At 31.7% G+C, this 21270-nt stretch overlaps 1 protein-coding gene across 1 annotated transcript in view; it reads left to right on the plus strand.

The window, feature by feature from the left end:
* LOC131847061 (uncharacterized) overlaps positions 1-21270 on the plus strand; it is a 55610-nt gene that overhangs the window by 9132 nt on the left and 25208 nt on the right. The gene's annotated exons all lie outside the window — the stretch shown is intronic.

Genomic DNA, 21270 nt, shown 5'->3' on the forward strand with positions numbered 1-21270 from the left:
TAAAACAATTCTTTGCAAACATTTTTTTCTCTTTATCAGTCATTTTGTCTGGAAGATTATATACTTAACCGGAATTTGATAACCTAAAATTATAACTAGAGAACAATAATGACAATTCTCTTAAACCATATCACATGTATCTATAGATAAATAATACTACACAATAACAGTTATACAATAATTATTGGAATTCGATGCAATTATTATACAATATAAATACTGAGTAAGTTAATTGCATGTGTAATAGCTACTAATAAAATCGTTACAGTACACATTTCAAACACATATTACAAATTCTAAAATATTACAAAACGTGAAATACATATTACAAATTCTAATTTGATACAAATCTGACACATGAAAAGGGAAGGACTAAAACAAAAATGGTGTCATCGAGAAAGCTATATATTACCCCTATTTTAGGAGCTGGGGACAGCCACAAATAATTGCCTCGCGGCGTGGGGAGTGCCACATAGCTATCTAAGTGACACGGCATTACTCCCCTCTCTACACTTGACCCATTTGTCATGTGACTACCTAAATGGGTCGTTGATAGTGACGATACTGAAATTATACATAATGAAACCGTCTGACCATAGGAATAGTATGGTTATACGATTTTTATAAAATTAATTTACCTACATGTTCATGACAGTTTGTGTTAAGTACATAAAATCTTAAATTACAGTGACATCGTGTTTACATTTTAATAAATGGGATAACCGTGATATACAGTAAAAACAGTAATTTAAACAGTCAGGTTGACCTTCACACTGTTCACCTGAAACATGTCATGTTAAATTCCTGATGAATTTGCCATAATGGGCTAACTGACCTGACCTCATGCTCATCTTATCATCTACACTGGTGCCCCGTCACCGTATACTGTTAGTGCAGGCGGGTGCAGAATTCAGTTATCATCAAATATATATTCCATACAAACCTTAATGCTAAAGTGTGTCTGTCTATTTGTTACTTTTCATAATTAACCGACTAAACGGATACAATAATAATAATCTCCTCTCCTCAAGAGGGAAGATTAGAATTTTTGTAAAGTTTTATAATAATAATCTCAGGACAATTCACACAGCGCCATCTAGACCCAAATTAAGCTAGCTAAATCTTGTGTTATGGGTACTAAATAACTAATATACAAATACATAGTTTTTTTGTAAATACATAGAAAACATTCAGACCGCTACAAACAATCAAGGATATAGACGAGTTATCAAAAGAACTATTAAAAATTGATACAGTTTAGACTTTCAATGACGTATTGTGATGTCATGTTTGCATATTGCAGATTAACTATGGATTAGGGTCAACGACAGCGACTCAGGTCTACAGACAATGACAATTGATTGTATTGTAGAGACCAGAAGATAATAGCTATACATATGTATCAGTTATTCTAATAGCAATCGTTGAAGAAAATTTAATAACAATATATCATCACGACTACTATCCCAGACGGGGTAGTCAGAGGCATTGTTACTTGTCGACATACATGATGACATGAATGGGGGAGAGCCTACCACTGTCTCTCGGATTTTGGTTTTGTTATAAGTGTTTCCTTCATCGGAGAGAGCATCGAAAATATAAATTGAAAAAAATTTACACTTCTGGTTAAAGACTATTCTTATGCATCGATAATATTGGTGTATGCTTCTCTGCTAGGCCAGGAAGTAGGTTTACGCCTTGACCTTTCCCAACTGGCAGTAAAACACGAATTGGATCTAACGCCTCAGGTAACACCGACGTTATTATGACCAATATTACATTACTTAAGTATCCACTTACTTTCTTTAAACGTCTTATAGTATAATAAGATTCATTAGGTTTGACATTTCCAGTAACTTTATTACAGCAGTTCGAAGTAAATAGTAATAACGTTTTTATTACTAAGCCTCTTTTCTTTAACTTAAACAATGCTAAGTATTCGTATGTATTAGTAGTTATAAAATAATCGAAGTAAGATAATGGTGATCACCTTACTGTTTTATTCGTTCGATACTGATCGTTTTAGGCGGTCACCCAACCGTAAATAGCGCACCGTCCAGTTTTTTAAATGGCCATCAATATAACCTAATTTTAAATTTAAAAAGCAAAACCTTATGTAGTTAAAGTGTACACTTAAAAAATAGAATTCAGTATTTCGGGTCGACAGAGTTAACTAAATTGTTTACAACACCCAGATTGTTCCAATTTTCCCGCGCTTCTTATAAACGTCAAATGTCATTATAGTTGCTGTAGTTTGGAAAGTGTACCACTTTTTTGAACTACTGTTTAGAAGTGTGCTGAAGTTGCAAAATGATACAATCATGACACGGTCATCTCGCCGTTGGCGTTGTTCGGCGCACTGTACCGAGACTAAACGGAGATTAGACGACGCGACCCGATGAGCAAACATTGTGCACTGCCATTAGGAAAGTTCACGGTGACAGTGAAACAGATTTTTATTAATGTACCTACTTAAAAACGTTCGTTTGCTTTGCTTTCGGGTCACCACAGGATATGGACGTCTTAAGGGGTCTTCTTTTGCCTCTCCCCTTTGCCTAACTAAGAATATCAATTGATGAGAATGCATTTGGAAGTATATCTTATCCTTGGACTTTATTATTCACCTGTTTAGAGGTAGTTAATATTAAATAAGTAGGCTAAAATTATCTAGTATGTAAGAATGAAATATAGAAAGGCAATATTCTGGAAATAATAACGTAATATGCTATAACTTATTAGCATGTTTCAATTAAATTTCTAATTAAATAATAAACAATACATCCTTAAATAATATAACATTAATTTATGTTGGTATAAGTATATTACGTGGAAAATAAGAATAACTATTATGATGACGAATATTATATTACTTTGTGTTGAAATTATTTAAATAATGATAAGTATGTAGGTCTTAATTAATTCTAAGTATGTTTGCATTTCAGATCTTGTGGTAAACCGCATGTGGAATAGTTCTCTTGTATAAACTATGTAACAATAAATTCCATACTTTATTGTGGTATTTTGTTATTGATTGATCAATATAGGCATTCTATTTATATTTTACTAAGTTCTTAACGACCTATTTTAGAAATTCCACAAAATATTCGGTTCTATTCTAAACCATTTCCCTAATGGTGAAAGAAATCCAAAATGAACTATCTGGTCTTTGTAATTGGAAAGAAAACTCATTGAATTCATAATGCATGGAGAAAACTAAAAGATGTAGAATCCCTAACTAAAAACTACTGACCATAAATAAAGAAATGTTTACAGTAATATAATTCGCAGAAACTAAATACCTGCGAATTGAGTGCTCTGATTTCTGTAATTCGTTCTTGATATGACGGCGTCGGGTTAACAATTACGCCGCAACTTTTATAGCACCAAGGTTTTGTTTTCTAATCACTTCTTATTTCTTTCAATATGCATTTTATCAACATTTGACAATTTACAGCATTTTACTCTATTGCAAATTTTTAAGTTTATTACTACGCAAATTCTTCGTCAAGACTTCTTCTTTAATTCATTTACTACCAACAGTTGAGTTTAACTTTTAGAAACAGTTCGTTAAGATTTATGTTATTTGTTATTATTGTTTTATGGAAAATAATATAGATAAGTGTTATCTGTTTGTTAACTTAGGTTTTTAGAATAGTAATAAAGATAGTCGACTTAAACATACAAGAAAACGAAATATGAATAAAATTAAGGAAACCTGTCTATAACCTGTACCTACATAGTTTTTCAAACGTTGAAATTCATTGAATAATGGATCGTGGTTTTAAATCTTTTGGGTATTCTCAAAACCGGTTTTGAAACAATAGAAGCTGTAACTGGCAAGTGAAATCATATAACATAAAATGTACATTATGTAAACGAACATGAACATAAACAAGCTTTCCAAAATTACAGCTCTATGATTAACTATGATTGATATCAGGTGATATCTGGGTTAGCGTCCTACTAACAGTCATCCTGTCCTGTTCATATATTAATGGCTAGTTCTCCTTGGTTGTATAATTTAATTAAGGTTATGAATATTATGTACTAGTTGACCCACGCAACTTCATTGATGCTCTATTTAAAATGCTCGTAGCGTGATGATATATACTTATAGCCTTTTTCTTCGATAATCGAATGGGCTATCTAATTGTTTTTTTCAATTGGAAATAGTAGTTCTTGATATTTGTTAAATCAAGCAATATACTTACCTACCTAAGTATAGACATGCAGTTCTATTCTATTATTATGTTTTAGGCCATTGGCTAATTCTTTTTTAAATATTAACAGAACAGTTAACAATTTTTTTAGTATGTACATATGTTATGTATCAGTAAATGCCAATTATTTTAATCCTTAGTTCACAGTAATCCTCTCCTCAGTTGCATTAAATACCTTTATTATTTCACTTATCAGGTATTTGCTTTCTAATAGTCAAGAGTAATTAGATGATTTATAAAGAAAAAAAGCGGATAAGTAAACATCATCGGTAGCCCCGCCGCCATGTACCGTTACCCATCTGCCATGTCTGCACCATTCCATTATCATCCATTAAAAAATCGGTAGTGGACACAATAGCAGCAATTTGCAGTTACTTCTCAATAGATCATTAATTTTACCTATAGATCTGTAAATTTTACCCAAAGATTCAAAATATAAACTGGCCAAAGACATCCTAAGTGGTCTTGGACGGTACGGATTCAGGGGAACTTTCTTCCACGTACGCTTAGATTGTGGAACAAACTACCTGCCAAGATTTTCTCTAGAGACTATAACATGAGGTTTTTCAAGAGGAATATATTAAGGTTTTTAAGGGTCGGCAACGAGCACTAGACCCCTGGTGTTTCAGGCGTCCATAGGCTACGGTGACCCTTTACCATCAGATAGGCTGTATGCTTGTGTGCCACCTACGTGGTATAAAAAAACCTTAATAGTTACATCATAACACTCAATTTTTTTAAACAAGAATTCTATTTATGTATTTCTATTAATAATTCGTTGAATGAAATAAGTGTATCTATTTATGTTGAACACGTAGCTCTGCAAAACGTAATATGCCTATTAACAAAGAATTTGCGAAATATCACACTTTGATAGAGCATATTGTTCAAGAAATGTTTATTTTGGATACGGCGCGTGCTGCGTCGGTTTATTATGTGATCTTTATTATGAATTGAATAAGATAGAAAACCAAATACACAAAGTGTAGTAGATATAATACAGATATTTTGTTTCATTGCCATAAGTTAATAGTCAATTATTTAGTCTATTGTCGAATTGATAGCAACACGTCGCACATATTAACTAGGGTAAATAATATTACACTTCATTGGTTACATTGTAGAGTTTATTAAATATTTAATTTTCAATATATTTCTGCCCTCGTGATGGATGCCATTAAAGTGACATTAATGTCCTATAGATATATACATTATAGCACAGAGGAAAACTCTTTGTTTTGCTCTCACAGTTCTAAACACTCTGGCAATGTTGTTTTATGGGTAATATACAACTGACAAAAATACTAAAATATATGTTATTTTGTAAATAAAATAATATACCTAGAAAACGTCCAGACCAATACAAAAACTCATACTCACGGACACAAATATTTGTACTGCGTGCGAGGAATCCAACCCGCGACCATCGCAAAGTAAGACGGTGTGCTAAACCGCTAGGCCACCGTATTAGCATGTTTTATTAGTTCTTCATCTTCCTTCACGTGATATAAGTCCTTGCCAATAGAAGTTTATGCGCATATTATAAGGCTGTCGTTAAAAGTACCTATTGTTTAATGAGAATACATGAAAATGTGCTAATGTAAAGACCATTATGTGCCTGAGCAAATTCAGACAATAGCTATAATATGCGTTGTCTATTGAAGTTGTCTTTAAAATGGTCTTACAGGTATGGAAGAAATTGAAATCGTTATACAATGTCGTAAGTGGTTTAGCGGTTTAGCATACTGCCTCTCTTTCCGATAATTGTCGGTTCGATTCCCACATTTTTAAAACAAACTTTGATGTTCATGATGTATATGTATTTAAGTAGGTACGTCTATTATATATTAATACACGCGCTACATTGTTGGCATCAAGATGGGGCCCTGCGATATTTGTCCAGACTTATTTTTTATGCTATAATCGATACGAATATAAATTTAAATACTAGACTGTTAGAATTAAGTTACCCTGGCCTTATACGAAGCGTGTTATTGTGAAACTTTAAGAAGACATTGCTTCAAACCGAGGTCATTTAACTCGGGCAGAAGAGGCGTCACTAATGGTTCAGAACCAATACTATCTAATTATTTATCCATTCTCTTTACAACTTTCTAACAGTCCCTGTAAATCCGACCTGTTGGGCTCCCGGAAACAATGTAAATTGCTTATGTAAGCCAATTACGTAGCTGGGATCAGGTGTTAGTACCAAACCTATAATCTTGTTCACTAACACCAATATCGCCTTTATTCCCATAGCCATAAGCTTCAATCTTTCCATCTATTTGGATGAAGGAATGGTAGTGTAAAACTTTGGGTAAGGTTTATTTATTGTGCGCAATGTGATTCTTATTTTAAAAGACGTAAAGACTGATATCCATTGAGATAATTCGATAGTAACAGCATTAGAAAAAGTAGGGCGTCGTGCTCACGAACAAAACCGAATGTTTTATTTTGTTCTGCTCGTGACCGAAGGGCGAAGGTAGAAGTTCGGCCGTCTCAGTAATTGTAGCTTTTAGATAAAATTACTGGTTAACAGTGAAATAACACGGCAGAATCCAGCACAGTTGTATAATAATGATTATTGTCGAGTCGTTTTTCATAGTGCTCATTTTTGAGCTTCAGAGGACGAATAGTAAAAATCGTGGTGCGACTTTAATTTTGTTACGGTTTATTGTATATGGGATTGTAAGAATTCATTCATAATACCTGAGAATAGCAAAAACTTTACAGGAGCTATCAAATTAGACAGATAAATATAACCTCATGTAGAAATTGTTCTTACACAATAAAACTTAATAAGAAATGTGTGAAAAATAGTTTTGTCATTGACGTAAAATGAAGTAATTCAATTACATATGTATAATACATATAAAAGGAATAATAATATAGACGTTATTTTTTATGTGTTCTAAAAGCGCTTTGCAGACAAAAAGAATAAACAAGTGTTCGTGTAGTTGCAGTTTAGTCTTGTAAAATAAGTAATTAAGAAAACCGGTAAAGTGGCAGTCGGACTTGCACACCGATAGGACCCCGAACAAATATTTGAAACAGGTTTATTTTCTTTACATGATAATTTACTTAAGTAATATACAAAAATGGAAATAAGATAAAAAAATGTTATAATTACCTTCAAATAACAACTATATAATATTTACTTACAGATTTCTTAAAAACTGTATTGGTTAAATTTGCTCTCATCGACTGTATTATTTCAGATATATCTCATTAAAAATTCGAAAAAAAAGACAGGGAAGGCTAATTATACTCTTTATTATACTTGTAAAATAAAATAGCATATGAATATTAAAAATAATATGTGCAAGGGCATGGGTTTATCTCTGAAAGAGATCTCTTTCACCTAACCTAAGGCTGTAAATTAGTTGATAATTAGCGGTACGGTAGTGTACGAATGTTGTCAGACGATATAAAATCTTTTAATATTATATTCATTCCAAATAAATAAATTGAGTATAGTAGAATATGGTCAAAAAAATTATAATAAAAATACTTGAAGGAATTTAAAAATTAATTTTTTTTTAAAAACTCTAACACAAAATTTCCTATATACCTAATACCTAAACATATATGCAATCTGACAGTTGGACGGAGTCAAAAATCGTGCCATGTCGGTTTCACTTAATCTTTTGCGGAACCCAAAAAAAGTCACGTAATTTTGTTTTGGTGCCATATAAATTATATCTATCTTTGGATAGAAAGTGAAGAGATGGTTTGATCATAACAGCTCAATCTGCTTATCATAATGTTATGTAATAATATTAAATTAGTATTTTATTGACTATTTCTTTAAATTTCTAATATAATATATATAATTCAGTACATATATCTTTAATAGAAAATGTCCCAACATAGAAAACTATGTTCAGTGAATCTAATATAACTGTACAACTGTTTTTGAATTGCTGTAGGGGTCATGCATTACTATGATTTACTTGGTTTTTTAGATGACATTTATTTACATTGTAGCCCATATACAAATATAAGAGCTATAACATAAATAAAAGGTTACACACACAAAAAATATGGTGATTTATAATGAACAATATTTACTTAGTTCTTGACTGCCGTGTATCTTGGAATTAATTGTCCTGGGTTAAACTAAATAAATGATAATTACAAAATTAAACAATTATTCTATAGAATTTTACGACTATTTTTTTAAATAACATTTCAACACTATGCTGTGGAAATAGCATACATTTAATGTAGCCCTTGTTCTCATAAGGGTAATTTAAAAAATTAAAATCTAAATGTTTTTAGCTTTTAAACCTAAAGTAATTTAGTTTTACCTTCAACCATTCATTACATCTCCAGTCACATGTTTCCTTATTTTTTATATGGAATAGTACATCTGCTGGCGCTGACAATCCACTGCAAACCCTGAGGATGATATCGAGTTGGTTAGCCTATAAGGGCGAACTCCTTAGAAATTAACCGCGATGCTTTCCAGTAAAGATTACATGGAGATCACTCTAACACGGTACATTGTAGGTAATGGGGCCACTAAATCTCTTTACTAATAATCCTCTCACCCTAATAGCTATAAAGTGACCCTCAGTCACAATATTACCATTACTTTCACTACCAAATCTCACGGTTCAAACTGAAATACAGCTGAAAACGATCTACTTATTTTTGCATGTCCAAACAACTTGCAAAACCGGTATCTAGGTCTCAATTACAGGTTGTATTCATAGAGAAGATTTCAATCTCATTTTGTAATTGATTGCTTAAATTCCTCGAATTTTAAGTAAGTAGATACTGTTTATGTGACTTATCAGTTGTTAGATTGTCAACGGTACGTAATTTATATTATCTGTGTTGGCGGGAAAGTGCTTCATGCACTATGATGTGTTGAGATCACGAGTTTCAGGGTTGCCAACATTAATTATAGTTTTTGCTTCGTACGAAGAAATTGAATCTATGAATATTGACTCGTTTGGCTCTCCAACGTCGTTAAAATTTCTTTTTTAGTGATATTATTTGTAGTTTTAAAATTATTCATACTTTTAATTACTGATATAAGAATAGTTTATATTATAACTTTTATTGTTCAATTTCAAGTGAACCCTACCACAAGATTACCGTATCTTCTGACATTAGCGCGCCTAAACGCTCAGACCAACAGAATCAGTATCAACCAATCAGAATCTGATATAATTTTTTTACATTCATTGTCTTAGGGTTCTATTACGTTAATAAAGTCTCATATATTTCTCAAATATCTTCCATGTATAGATTTCCGTAGATAAAAGACTCGTAAAAAAATATGAAATTATCCTTGTCCCTCGTACCGAAGACCAAAAATCTGGTATGAGTTGGTTGCCATCCCTGACATGAGAATTATGTTTATAATGTCTCTGCTATCGCTATGACATCTGACGTTCATCCATTTTAACGGCGAGATCACGGATGTGTCATTTAAAGGGCAGTGTTGAGTTTTTAAAGGGCTATACTATCAGTTTTATTATCACTGTCTTCACGAATGCAAGAACATAAAAAATATACACTTAGATATTTTACACATTACATAGATCCAAATTACTTTTGTTTTGAAGTACACTAATTCTGCCGGTCGCTGCTATATAGCCTTTACAGAACGATAGGGGCAAGTACTGATGTGAGTGACAAGTATACTTCAAATCTGCGGAAGGATTTATCAATATTAAAAAATAAGAATCGGTCATTTACTATTCTAAGTAATAAAAAATAGTAAAGTCTTAATAATTCCCGTATTCCAAATTACATGTACTTATAGGTATACTTTTATTCAAAACTATACCTTGTCTTCAGTGTCCCTGAACCGCTGTTCAGGCTAAACATTAGATAAATCAATTTGTCAGAATAATTCTATTTAAGTAATAAATTATAAATACACGTAGAAAGTAGTTATCATAGATTTACTATGATAACCGGTAAGCGAGTTATTTCAAAATTTCGTAGAAGTTAGAGCGAAACGAAATTAAAAGAATATTAGCAATAAAATAATCATATATTATTTTCGTCTATAGTCAACTTTGAAAATATAAAATAGACATACTGCATACCTGTCCTGAAGGAGTTCAATATTCATTTGCAATAATTATTAAAATATATATTTAAAAATCAAATCCGACAAGAACAACATTCAAAGTCATTGCTTCAGTAGGTAATAAATTTAGATTTGCGTCAATTTCGGTTCGAGAAGGATCTTAGAACAAAGCGTTCGTTATGAATGGAGCCTCCTTCCGGTGTCCGTGCGTCTTGTATCGGCTATAAGTAACCTATTGTTGTCTGTGCGGCCTTGCTACGCCTTTCACTAACTTGGTTGAGAAATTACGCCTAAATCTGACAGACAAGTTGAACGATATCTGTACAAATAAAAAGCAGAAGTTGAAAAAGTGTCGGCGTTACTCACGCCGGATTCATGGCGACCACAGAGTATCTACATTGTGCTGATGGTAATTGACAACAAGCATGAAAAAGTACTACCGCAGACTACGATTATAGCTAATAAAACGACGGCCTCGATGATCAAGTTTACAGTCTTACTAGCGATGGTCATGGGTTTGATTCCCGTGAGTATGATTATTTGTTAGACCGGATGCTTTCATTATTTTATCTACATTTACAAACAAATTAATTTTAATAAGTATTTCTAATATTTATTACTGTATAGTTTAAATTTTGGGTTTGTCCTTAAAAGCGCTTTTTGTTCTGTGTCATTATTATTAAATACATAAATATGGTCTTTTATTTATATCTATGACAGCTTTCTATTCGTTGAGAACATCATTGACTTATTGTTTAACGAAAACCTCGCCTTATCTACAATAGTTGGGGATTTAAATGTGGACGACGTAAAACAAGTTTGTATGTAACCTATATTACTGACTAACTCTCCTGTGCTGGAAGCGGCGATAAGAAACGAAGTGATCAAAGAAATAGAGACGTTCGCCAATAGTCATTTTCGATTCAACTAGACCCAGTGAAGCTTGGATAGGTATATCAAATATTGTGTTCACTACAACGTCGACAGTTGACAATACCTCTGGTTACTTCATCATTTATACATGTAGGACATTTTAGCCGCTTATGAATTACTAGCTTTTGGCCGCGGCTTCGCTCACGTTAATATATCCCCTTAGGGGTGGAATTTATCAAAATCCTTTCTTAGGGGATGCATACGTCATAGTAGCTTTAGTCTCAGTCCCGATCGGTTTAAAATTGACAAAGTTTCATACAAACTTTCACCCCCTATTTTATCACCTTGGGGGTAGAATTTATCAAAATACTTTCTTAGCGGATGCCTCATTTCAAATTTCAGCCCGATCCGTCCAGTGGTTTGGGCTGTGCGTTGATAGATCACTATGTCAGTCACCTTTGAGTTATATATATTTAGATGTTTTTTCCCTACCGTCCAGTTCATTATACAGATTCAATTAAGAACTAGCAAGAAACTCAAAAGTTTTTTTTAAACAATTTATTTATATTGTTTATTTATATAGGTATCTATGTCTAACTTTAAATGAAGATCCTGTGTATGAACAATTATTGCCATATACGCACGTCATTCAACTAACTAACGTTTAGTGAGTAAAGGTTTTGCTCAGTAAATATAATTTTCAGATGTTTTGAATTTATTTTGTATACAGTTTTGAAAATAAATTATTTTGTAAATGAATGTGCAGTAACTGAGAAGAGTATAATCGTATAATGTATTTATTTTTGTTTCGTCTTGTTTTGTTATCGAGTGCAAATGACTCCGAAGGCCAGATTATGTCAGAAACCACGTCAGCTGCCTTTCCAGGCAGTGCCAAACTTGTTTCTGAGTCGGCGCCTCGCTAACAAAACACGCATTTGCTTTTGCACCACTTTTATAAAAGGTAAACTTTTTATATACAATCTTTAATGTATTGAATGTCTATAATGTATAGTAAAATGTATAATTATCTCCATGGCTATTTTTCTTATTATTATTACATCATGCATATTGCATGACTTTTTTAAAATTATTCCGTTAGAGATGATAAAATAAGTTTAAAAAGTCATCTGAAGTCAGAAAGTTCTATAATTGCAATCTTAAAATCCTGTATTCTTTTCAATTGTTAATTAGACGGCCTTTGTTGTCTAGCAAAGGGCTTTACTTCTAATGGTCGCGGGTTCGATTATTAACACGGTACTGCATTACACGGTAATTTGTATTATGAGTATAATAGTTTGTATTGTACTGCGTATATTCTATCTATATTATCTATATAATACATAGCATAATACAAAAAAAATTAAGTATATGTATCAGTTGTCTAGTACCCATAACAAGCTAGGCTCTGTGAATTGTCACGGAAAATCTACTTTAATAAAGAAGCATAATCAAAATAAAAATAAATGTCTTCACGACTTATATCTCCGATGGTATAGTTAGAAGCATTGTTAAATGTCGACGTCGTGGTGAATGCAAGTTTTAGCATTCTCACTTTGCGCTCAGTATATTTGAATCCTACGTGGCTATTGAATACATTTGTCATCATATTTAATAAGGTAACAAGACTCAATTGTCTTATTTATAAAGATGATCTAATCTTTTTTTGGTCTATTTTTACATTACTACGTCTTATTTACGATAAAATTATTCGTGTTAAGACTCTATTAATAATGTATAATATTAATATATCATTTACTAAAGCGAAAGTTCAAATATAAATTGATCTTTAATATAGAAAACATGTAAGTATTATTAAACCTAAATCTAATGCAATTATATTGTAGCAATTTCTGAATATTTTAATTTTATAACTAAGTCAATCTATCTTTTTTCAAAATTTTTATAAAGTTTGCTGTATGGAGTTATACCAATGCGCATATGAAAAATATGTAAAAATCTATAATTTACCTAAACATAGGTTTGCGAAAGAAAAATTCACAGTGAGTGGGGTAATATAAATTCGTTTCATTTATTATGGATGTAGCCTAGGAATGCCTCTCAATAAGCGAGTAATTAGGATTAATTTTATAAAAAATTGCCAATGATGATTATTGTACTGTTGTAGCCTATTATAGAAAACCCATTTAGATAAAAAAAAGATCGATAAAAATAAACTTCGAATATATTTTTGCGGCATAGTCAATCGTGTATTCGATCATGATTTTTCAAGCAACGGCCGATTAGAACCGGTTGGCATAAAGGTCATGATCCGTTTGGGCGATCTAGCCAGCAAATAGACAACAGTATTAATCTGTAGCCACTATTTATTTCGTTGTCATAGGTAAAACGGCTCGATATTATGCTAACAGGAAAGTGGTATAAAAAGATAACAAAACAGATAACTAAAATAGCTTCGGCGAATTTAATTAGATACGCAATTTATCTATTAGTCGATATTGATTATCTGTTTCTCTGTGCTTGACATAAAAGTAATAAAATATCTCAGTAACTTTAGTATTATTTCCACAATATGCTAAGTATGGCACGAAGCTCATAAAAGGATATGTCATAATTTGCCCTTTAGGTAATGTTTGAAAATCCATAGAAGAATGTATTAACTGCTATTAATGCACTTATGCTAGAAAAAAATAATTTCTACGAAATAAGTAATGATTCCCAGCAGTGTAATTTCAACTCATCTGATACCTACTAAATATTATTTATTTTAATATATACCATCTCAATAATAACTGTTTTACACAATAGAACACAACAAAAGTTGACAGAATAGCGGAAAACCTTCTAATATTAGTGAAAGGTCAACCCGCGGAAAATAATGTTGCCTGTGACATAACAAATAACTACTGTCCTCGAATTTATTGCCTAAACACGCAATTATATCCGAATACGACAGAATCGTGTGATAAGTTACCATTTCACAAGGTTGTTCCGCGATTATCCCACGGTAATTTTCTGGAAACTTGTCTCAACATTGAGTGTAAATTGGATCTCAATTACAACGTATAACATCAATTACTCGTAAAATATATCGATAGTTTTAATTCCATGTTATTTATGTTATTGTCTTCTCTAATTAGTTTAAATTTAAAACACACTTTGTGAATTTTAAATTCTTATCAGGCTTGCGTCACTAGGAACAAAACATTTATTCTATTAAACTGAGATACTTACTATATTTTTTTAGTTTAAATATAGAAATAAGAACAGTTTAGTAATAGTAGACTAAGCTTTTTATGGATAATATTGGAATGATGCGCCTCCATGTGCTTACGGTTTACGTTGGTGGAGCACTAGCGAAGGATGGTAAAATGAGCATGAAGTCAGGACAGTTAGCCCATCACTCTCTCATTAACCAATCACATGGACATCAACTTAACACGGTATATTGATAGCAATAGGGATATTAGTCCATATTACTAACAATTCTTTCCCTCCAATAGTAGTCTTAATTAATATATCTCTTATGTGATCAATGTACATATTTATACAATGAAACAACTTATGTTACTTTATAATTAATGACAAATAAAAGGATTCTAAAAAACATAAACCAGTTTCACAACAATTAGGACAGCACTATGATGATGAATTGAATGTTCAAAACAGTTATGTAGGACAATAATAAACAATAAATTCGTGTCATGTGAATGTTATTGCTACGATCTTAAAGCTATGCTTGAGTGATTCACATTATACATTTTCTATGAATAATAATTTGAAATAAACACGGTGAAAGATATTATTAGCACGTACGTTAGAACTTTGTTCGTATTCTATCGTAATAAAACAGGACAATTTACACAACGCCATCTAGTCACAAGCTAAGCAGAGCTTATGTTATGCTTGTGCATTGCTCGTTTTACTATTTCCTACTAAATAAAAGTGAAAAACTGAATGCTTTAACTGTTTAATTAATTTTTTATAAAATTAATATGTAAATAATGTAATGTGAATAAAAAATGTGATTATCTTACTAATATTATAAATGCGATACTCTTTCAAGCAAAAATTATTGAACTGGTGTTTTACGACACCTTACAGTAACATAGCTTAAAATCACACATAGGCAAGAGTTAAATAAAATATTATGTAATTGGACGAAATATAATTATTATAATTGGATAAATGTTAAAGTATGATGCTGATGAGGGTGCCGCGGGTCAGCTAGTATTTTTATATATTGTTTATTGTATACGCTGACTGGACTGAAATGCATGAAATTAAGTGGAAAATTGCAACTTTTAAATTATTATTAATTTTGTTGTTACAGATTGTTATAGTTACATACTTAAATTTGAAGTTTACCTGAATATACCGACTTACGAAATACCGCATACTATGAATAAATCATTGTGTGATGCTATTATTTCATATTGCTAAATGTAAATTATAATAACACTTACCTGGTTTACCTTTGTAAAAATCTGCATCTATTTCTGTCACCGAGCAGCTACAATAATCTATGCTATATGCTACGAGTATGTAAGCTTATATGCATAAGCTTTATTCCGGTGTAAAGGATGAAATATGACAGTGAAATTACTGTGTATGAAGTTGTAATATTTTATACTCCGCTCGACTTAGTATGGTGTGAGTGACAGCAGGGCATTTTAGCACATTTACTATGAAAGAATAATAATTAATTAATTTAATATGCAATATGATATTTCCGATCATAGTTAATGTAACAGTCATATTTCATATTTTCTAATCAATTGTTTTTTTAATAAAATTACTGACTCTATACAATTCATTTGCCAATATTGCCTCATTTTATCAATCCCCTGTCCTTTTCGAAATCGTACGAAATCACGGTGGCTGAGCTGAGGTTCGAACCTCTAGCCATTTGGGGGAACCACTAGAAGTAAAGTCGTATTCGTCAAGTATGAGTTGGCATTTCAGCCGTTCCAGAACGCCTTCTATGGGTGCCCTAAGTCCTCGCTTCCGTGAAGTTGTAAAGACCAGATATTCAGATATACAGATCACAAACCGTTTACCTCTTTATAATATAAGTACAGACACGTATAAATAAGTAACGTTTTCTACTCTATCAAGTGGGCCGTCAGTTTGTTTACCATTCTAAAATTGTTGCAAAAATGCATTAACAATATTAGGCACCAAATACATTATGACCATTTTGATCAGACAAAGCGTTCACGTAAACAGGTTTCGTAATTTTGGCGAGTACTACTTCGTTTTATATTAGATTCCACAATGTTTACTGTGTTTATATACATTTTCCATACAAAGAACTTAAGGTAGGCGTTTATGTAGACATCGACGGCCTCGGTGGTCTAGTAGTTTGCACATAGCCCTATTCTTGTGGGTCGTGTGTTTGATTCCTCGCACGATACAAACATTTGTATTCATTGGTAAGATTGTTTGTATTGGTCTGATTGTTTTCTATGTATGTATTTACAAAATAATGTATTTATGTAATCTATCAGTTGTCTGGTACCCATAATATAAGTTCTGATTAGCTTGGGACTAGAGGATGCTGTGAATCGTCCAGGGTTATTACAGAATTTGTATTAAATATTATATTAAATGTATATATATACCCTTTGTATTAAATATATACATGTTTTAGTTCGGTGAAGACACTATGTAGGCTATATATTATATAATAATGGATACTCCGTAGAAATATATTGAGATTTATGTTTATATGAATATATTTATGCTATCAAAAAATATACGAGAAAAAATATATTTCTTATGCACTTTGAATGAGAGGTGGTATGATGTTAGACGGCGAGCTTTTACACTTTTGAAAGGAGGATTCTTAATAAATTTTGCACGATATTTTCTTCCAAGTCTCTACAACATTGCTATATTATTATTTATGCTTGTATTATTTTTTGTAAAAATTTCAAATGTTTTGTTCACGTATATGCACCCTTTACTCAAATAAATGTAGCGAGTAGATATTATTATATCACAACAGAAATTACTTTAATCTCATTAAAATAAGTAATAATATTACAGTTCAGTTTAATCCAATATATCGTATAACATACACAAAAAGAAATCGAGGTAAAAACCCCTTCGATTGCCTTCATTTTCAAAGTTGGTTAAGAAAGGTCGCGCACTCATGGTCAATACCACAGAGACATTTTAAGGAAAACTTTAACAAAACAGTTTAAGGGGACGTTTATCCTTCTTTGTACTAAATTTAGGAAAAACCTCAAGTTTATTTGTTAACCCTCGAAACAATAATAAAACCTTTGTTTGTTATATTTATAAAACCTATGTTTATTTTCTTATAAGCTAAGTGGTTTTTATTCAGTATATATAGAATTCAGTATATATACAAGTAGATGGCAAATTTAAGTTTTAAATTTATTGTTTAGCTCTTGTTCGCTATCAGAGAACTTTCAAATAATTATATTATTTAGAAATATTTTTAATGGATAAATATATAATAGAATAGTGTGCTGACAGTCTACCAGCACAGGCTGAGCCCATCGTGGTGAATTCACAATTAATTAATCACGATGTTTTCAACAGGTTCATTCACTGTATATTGCTAGCAATAGTCCCATTATCCCCATTACTACAATCTCTCGTCACCCGTAAAATTGGGTATATAAAGTTGTCATTTACGTTGGTAACTCATCTAGGACAACAGTTGTAAAGGTATATTTTATTTAATCATATTTTTTATATATTGCGTCGTTGGTAAACAAGCATCTGATGGTAAACGGTTACCGTAACCTATGGATGCCTGAAATCCTCAGGCGGGTGTCAGGCGCGTCTTGAAAACAAACCTTCTTGAAGAACCCCGTCCTGTAGTCTCTCGAGAATACATCGCCAGGTAGGCCTTCCAGAATCTAAGTGTACGCTAGAACTGTACTGTCCGTGACCACTTAGGTTCCATTGTTTAAAATTGTTTTTAAAAATTAACAGATCTAGATGTTTTCTTCGCTTTTTAAAATTCCGACGAGGCAAAGCGCGGTTAACGACTCGTATAATTAAACATAAAGATAGCAAAAACTCTAAACTTAGTTGATGTCTCTTGATATAACTTTAATTAACATATTCCGAGTTGTAGTAGCCGAGACGAAACGATGATTTGTACGTTTTTGTCATACAATGCATGTTTCTTAATACAAGCATGTAACAAAAACGGTCATAAACAAATTTAATGATTACACATAATTCATGTGTAATTAAGTTTTAAATACGTAGCTATTATAAATACTATATATTTTTTTTTTCCATTACAATTTTTTTTGTCGCTTCTGCGATCTTTTTTTTTATTCTTTATTGTACAAAAGGCGAGCTTAATGACACACATCTTATATGTGTATCCAGATAAAATGCATCTTTTTTATGTAATTATAATAGCAAACAAGCTGATGTCCCACCCGAAGGTAAGAGGTAACCATTGTCTAAACTTACCACTCTTGCGTTGCTGTACTAGAGGACTAAAATGTCGTGCCTCTTATCTGGTAATTTAGTGAAGTTGCAGGATAAAAGGCACGACACCTTAGTCCAGATTAGGTAGTGGTTTAATCTGCACCCCATAACCGAATCACAGAGCAAGCAACTCACAAAGCAAGCTGCTTGTCGTATGAAATAGACGAGAATGAGGTACCTACAGACGACTTTTTACCGTTTAGCTCTAATAAAAGTCTATAGTTATAAATGTAATTTAACAAAATGTTGTATATTTAATTAAGGTAATTGGTAATGATAACTAATATTGGATTATATGGCAGGCGGCACACCTGATATAATTTCCCTATGGTAATATTTTTTTATATATGTATCCATTCAATTTTTATTTACTACGACTGTTAAATACACGTAAATACATATAATAAATTACATGTATGTATGATGTAATAAGTATGTTCGTGTATAGACAAGAACATACTTATTATATCCATACTCTTATAATAAATGCGAATATTCCTGCCTTTCTGTTTTTTACTTATATACAGCTAAACGGTTGAACGAATCTTAACGTTCAACCGTTTAGCTTGTTTGTAGATCGTATCAACACACACAATAATCTCAATAAAAGCAGACGAAGTAACAGGAAAGAACCAGTATTTTATACTTTCTTCATAATCTGCTACTAGTAAGTTTATTTAAGTTAAATTTTGTAACTTCAAATAACAGAGCAGGTCTTCCTTGTTACTCCTCTTTTTCTCCTTCCTAACCTTTGTAGAACTTGCAATGGTATTTCCGAACCTATACGATATTGAAACCTTCATGAAAACAGTATATTCCTTTTGAAAATAAGAGGACGATCATACTTGCGATTCCCTAGTGTTCATGGGCGGCGAATCACTTACCAACAGGTGACCCGAATTCGCTTCGCTTTGTTGTTCCTTTTTATTATCAAATTATTTTTATAGTATAGGGGTACTATAAAAATAATTTGGTAATATAAAAGTACCCAGATTGATGACTTTGTGCGACGTATCACTCTGTTTATTAGAATGTAATTAACTTTTTGTCTCTTATACGTAGTTTCCTACAGTACTTAAAGATTCTATTACATAGAAAGGCTTGTAAACCCACGCGTACCTACTCTCGTATATTACTAAACCGCACTGCAGATCTGAACCCGTTAACAGATTAGAAAATAAAATATTCAGAGCGTATCGTGTAGGTAGAGACATCTAATATTGAGACATGTTAATAGATTATTCAGAACTTTTACATACATTTTACCTTCCATTACAGTTCATTTATGCTTAGCTTTACTTGTACTTATTTAAGTATCTAAATGGCATGCAATACGTATGAACTACTACTGTTATACCAATGCAAAAATAAACTGAAAAATTGTAATAACTATTAAAAATGTTTTACTTAAATCGACAGCAGGCAGAAGCATGCAAAGAAATCTGCTTAGCGGCAGAAATAGGCCAGACAAATTCATGTATACCACTTTGTATAAAGTCTTATTGAATAAAATCAGGAGTGTGGGATAGCAGTCACAATTAAGCTACGTACTGGCAATAATTATAGTTAAAATTAAAAATTCTTTCAACCTCTAAATCACGGTTTTTGTCACAATGCCTACCATCCAGTTGGACTAATTACATCAGTTGAGAAGAACTGGAAATAAACATTGTTACATTTTTGTCCTTCCAAATCCAAGAAATTTGTTTCTAGATGAAAAAATCCCTTTTCTGAATAACTAACATATGCCATACAAGGTACTTCTCCCAAATAATTGTTTGCAGAGTTGCTTTAATGTATTTAATAAGGTTGTCCCAATAATAACTGTAATTTATTACAAGAATAATCTAAAATATATTCCGTATCATATTGTCGAATAGTTAATTAGTAAGAACGTAAAGTTGCAACGATCTTACTGTATACATCAAAATTAACAACTAATAAGTTTAATTACTTATTACGTAAACTCGTAATTTTCGCGATTGTAGTGAGTACATTTTTTAATCCACAAATCTGATGGATACATGATTGTCGAAACATCTTGTCAAAAGAGAAAGTTCATCGAATTTATCTTGATCAATTTATACAATAGGTGACAGACAGTTCGACAGTAGGTATTAAAGGTTTCAGGTGGTCGATATTATTGGCAAAATTTTCAACTATTTTTTTTCTATTATTTATAGAAAAAAACCACACTGTAAGTTTCTTCTTCCTGTTACAGTTTAAAGAAATATATTTAGTAGGGACCTAACTCTTTACTGTATTATAAATATAAAAAAATGTAATCGTGTTCTCATGTTTAACACGCTTATACGGCTAGAGAGATTTTGAATTTCGTACCACATAGATTAATATATGATCTTAAATCCAAAAGTATAGAATATATAGTTATATTTTATCATTATTATTGTTTCCAAACTATTCCAAATTCGAACCACCATAAAAGTTCTATTTTACTTTTTTGATTGGGAATACTGTTTTTTTTTATTCTCACATCCATTTCACTCAGGAGACCATGAAGAAGATCATAATAGTTTCAGTATCATCCATAAAGTTTAAGGAACAATAACAAACTAGTCAAAACAGTTTGTGCAACAATTTATAGATATCATTCTATTGATAATTGAGTATAATACCTATAAATTTATTATACATAATTATATAATTAGTAACGTAATAATA

Source organism: Achroia grisella, unplaced genomic scaffold, assembly GCF_030625045.1.
Source record: "Achroia grisella isolate CSIRO2021 unplaced genomic scaffold, CSIRO_AGI_Agris_v1 utg515, whole genome shotgun sequence".
NCBI classification, from domain to species: Eukaryota; Metazoa; Arthropoda; class Insecta; order Lepidoptera; family Pyralidae; genus Achroia; species Achroia grisella.